Source organism: Lathyrus oleraceus, chromosome 1 (assembly GCF_024323335.1).
Source record: "Lathyrus oleraceus cultivar Zhongwan6 chromosome 1, CAAS_Psat_ZW6_1.0, whole genome shotgun sequence".
NCBI classification, from domain to species: domain Eukaryota; kingdom Viridiplantae; phylum Streptophyta; class Magnoliopsida; order Fabales; family Fabaceae; genus Lathyrus; species Lathyrus oleraceus.
In genome coordinates, this window is record NC_066579.1 from 133,062,140 (window position 1) to 133,066,696 (window position 4,557).

The 4,557-nt window shown below is 35.4% G+C and overlaps 1 pseudogene; it reads left to right on the forward strand.

The window, feature by feature from the left end:
- The first annotated feature begins 823 nt into the window (after positions 1–823).
- LOC127095689 (plastid-lipid-associated protein, chloroplastic-like) lies at positions 824–3,469 on the forward strand (annotated as a pseudogene).
- The last annotated feature ends 1,088 nt before the right edge of the window (positions 3,470–4,557 follow it).

Sequence of the window (4,557 nt, forward strand, 5' to 3'; positions counted from 1 at the left end):
CAGATAGAGACAGCCTTCTATAAGGTATAATTCTGATGAGTATGTGAGATTGAATGATGAGAGTGAACCTAAGTGTTTTCAAGAGGCCATGGACAGTGATGAAATTCAAAAGTGGATGGATGCAATGTATGATGATATGAAATCATTGCATGATAATCACACTTATGAAAATAGATGAATTTATAGAGTTAAACACGAGAGAAACTTTAAGTCTCTAAGATATAAAGCAAGATTAGTGGTGAAAGGTTTCTATCAAAGAAAGGGTGTTGATTTTAATGATATTTTCCCAAATGTTGTAAAGATGTCATCAATTAGAACCATGTTGAGTTTAGTTGCCACTCTTGATTTAGAGGTTGAGCAAATGGATGTGAAAACGACTTTCCTTCATGGCGATTTGGAGGAAAACGTATACATGAAACAACTTGATGGTTTTCAAGTTAAAGGTAAAGAAGATAATGTGTGTAGATTAAGAAAAAGTTTATATGGGCTGAAGCAAGCTTCAAGGCAGTGGTACAAGAAGTTTAAGTTTATTATATGTGATCAAGGATACCAAAAGACTACTTCAGATCATTGCGTCTTTGTTGGAAAATTTTCTAACGATAACTTCATTATCCCGTTGTTATATGTTGATGATATGCTTATTATAGGGAAAAATATTACTAACATTAACAGGTTAAAGAAGCAATTGGGAGAGTCATTTGGCATGAAAGACATGGGAGCAACTAAATAGATTCTTGGCATTATAATTATGCATGATAGAAAAGAGAAGAAATTTTAGATGTCACCAGAATATTATATTGAAAGAGTTATGCAAAGATTCAAAATGGAAAGTTATAAGGAGGTAAGCAGTCCTCTCGCTACTCATTTCAAGTTGAGTTCTAATCAAAGTCCTTCAAGTGAAGATGAAGCGTTTGATATGAAATATGTTCCTTATACGTTTGTTGTGGATAGTTTGATGTATGCAATGGTGTGTTGTCATACCCCGATTTTGGTCCTGAAAATTTTTCATTTTTTATTTGGCACTTGGCCTAAAGTTCATTTGCATCTAAGATCCATGGAACCTTAGTCCATTATTGCATTCAAATGTATCAATACATGAAAAAAACTACAATTTTGCCATGTTGACCAAAGTCAACTATATGACCATTGACACTTTCCAAGTCTTAACTCATGTTCATGTTCACTTTTAACTCATGTTCATGTTCACTTTTAACCATGTTGACCAAAGTCAACTATATGACCATTGACACTTTCCAAGTCTTAACTCACTTTTGACCAAAGTCCATTTCTTTATTTTGTTCATTTTCATTTTAGACCCTATTCTTCTTTCACCTTCCAAACCATTTTTATCCTATACCATACATAAACCAATTCAATTCCAATATGTGTAATCGACCATTCAATTTCTCTTCAAACCATACAATGTTGCATTAAACCATTAGTTCAAATTACAACATAAGTCATACATTCACTTTTCCATTTTATTAACTTGTAACCATCAAATTTCCAATTCAACCATACATACATTCATTCTCAATTTCATATCCAACAATTATGAGCATAATTATGAGCATTTCAATTCCATAAACCATAATACATTCACATTTCTATTCTAATTACATCCAATTATAAACCACAACCACATATGTGTCAACATAAACATTACAAAAAGTATCTGAAGTTACAAGATTGCATTCCAAGCATTCCAATCCACAACATATAAAATTGAACTGAGAAACCATTGTTTGAACCAATTTCTAAACATTCCATTTCGTATATAAACCATACAAATACATACATCTTCATTCAAAGTTACAAATTTAACCATAAACCAATTATACAAATTCCTAACCTTGATCCCATGCATTCAAGTCATCAAATTGCTTTTAAATTCAACCTTTGGATTCAATTCCAACATGTTATTTCATCAAAACCTCAAAGTTACATTCACCTATTCACATACAATTTACAATTCCAATCCAAAACTATAAGAATTCCAACCTTACATAATATTTACAATTTTATAAACCAACAACCAATTTCCCAAACCTAATCCTAATTCCCCCCATGGGTCATGATTTATCTTCCAAAATGCATGTTAGCTTGCTTCCGTCATGATTTCTTCATTCACAAGTAACATTGTCCATGTCATGTTCATTTCCACAAACCTACAAAACCAACCAAGTTAAGAACAAGTCATAACCTTTTCAAACATAACCTAGGATATTGCATCACACTAGCATACAATCATTGAGGTCGAGCATTATACTAATTTCAAACCAATCTAAGCCATGACATTTTCAAGCATTAAAAAAAACAATGTTACGAGTCCAAGCACTTACCATGTACACGTGTTGCAGAACCATACATCAACCACTCTGCAAAACCATAGCAATGCCATTACAAAGTCAGAAATGCATAAACAAGTACATGACCCAAAACATTGACATGAACATACCAAATACAAGGCTATGAACATAAGGATGACACCATGTCTCCATGCCCTTCAAGCCATAGTCCTGCAGAACCATGCCATAACAGCAGTGCAACCAGTACCAACCAAGAATTGAGTAAAATCAAGAACAAGCAATGCACATGGATCATCATGTTGCAAATGGCCTAGAGCAGTGATACTGCAGAACCATACCACTACAAGTTTGCAACAATAATACACCACACACATGACCAAGAACCAAGCCAGTGCATAAATCAAGAATGAACACATGAAGCATTGTAGAACATGGCCTCCTACACATAAGCTTTGGCAAGGCACCCTGTAAATCACAAGCCAGAACATGAAACAATGCCATACATGCAGAAAAACAAGAGCAAAAACATCAAGTATCAAAGCATTACAGCAAATCGTGCAACACAACTGAACAAGTTCACAAAATAACTAACAGGCTTAGTGAGACGGAGAAGCTGAAGAAGGCTTTGGTTGGGTCATTTTTATGGGACGGATCGTGGGTTGAAGGCGACGAGTGAAACGAGAACGGAGATTGTTAAGCTTATTACTCAACTTGAGGCTAAGAATACAACTCCTGCTTCTAATGATGCTTTGACTCTGCTTAATGGAAAATGGATTCTCGCGTATACGTCCTTTGCAGGTTTATTTCCATTGTTGTCGAGTGGACTACTACCATTACTTAAGGTTGAAGAAATATCTCAGACTATTTAATCTGAAAGTTTAACTGTCCAAAACTATGTTCAGTTTGTCGGTCCATTGACAACCACATTGATCAATACCAATGCCAAATTTGAGGTTCGACAGTCCGAATCGTTTGCAGACCAGGTTTGAGGAAGGTGTCATAGGAACTCCACAGCTGACAGACTCATTAGAGATACCAGAAAATGTGGAATTTTTAGGTTAAAAATTGATCTATCGCCTTTCAAAGGCATACTTACTTCTGTCCAAAGCACTGCTTCATCATTTGTGCAAACAATTTCAAACGCAGCCACCGTTTCTTAAAGCCAGCAGCAAACACATTACCAACAACACATTCAACCGGCAACACCTACTAACCTGCAGAGATTAATGTGCAAGACAGTAAAAACAAGTAAATTAATAGTGGTAAAAATTCAAAAAATATCCCAAAAGAGAATTAAGACAAAATTAGAGGAAGAAAGCTAGGTCCATATTACCGTTTCCGATTTAACATCAAATAGGGCAATCAAAATCTGAGTACCCTAAAAGAAATTTTGCAGAGATACTCTTCTGAATCTCCATAAGCCACCTGAAACCCTAGCAAGCTGGGTATAAAAGGAGCAAGGCGGAAAGGTGAGGAAAAAAACCCAAATTCTAAAACGGCAAAAAAAAACCTAGAGCTAGAAAGATTAAAGCGGCGAAAGAGAAGAACCTCAAAAAGAAAACTTTGAGGTAAAGAAGGCAGATCCAAGCCTCACCGTCACCGTCGAAGGTGAGCCTTCTTACTTGATTTTCTTTTGAAACCATGGCTTCTTTTCCGCGTTTAAGTTGAGAGAGGGAGGCGCGAGTTTGAGAGATAACGAGAGATTGAGAGGGGACGAGAGGTTAAGTTTTAGATTTAGAGCGATTGAGAGAGGATGAGCGATTGGGAGATGACGAGTGAGGTTGAGGGAGAAGGAGATTTTTCCGTGAGGTAGATGATGATTTCTGGGTTTCTGTTACCGTTCCTCTCACACTCTTTTCTTTTATTTACTTTTTTTTTTAAAACAAACATTTAAATCATTTTAAACTTAATACGTTGTGTGTTCCCCATTAATTTACTAGCCATTAATCTCTTAAACCCAACAGCCAGGCGGCTAGGGTTACGTTTTGTATTCCTCCATCATTTTAATTAGTGGTCCACTAACAATAACCCCTCTCATTTTAATTAATTTGTATTCTAAACTACCTTCAGCTATCCTTGTTCATATATTCAAGTTGTTATTAAGGTAATAAATAACCATAAGTGGCCTAGTGGAGAGAGAGCAGTTTCATTTTCTTTAGTGGGATGGGTTTGATACTTAGGAGTAGCATATCTTTCATATTTTTATGCTTTCTATTTCATAACTTCTACTATTTATTTTACTTTTAAT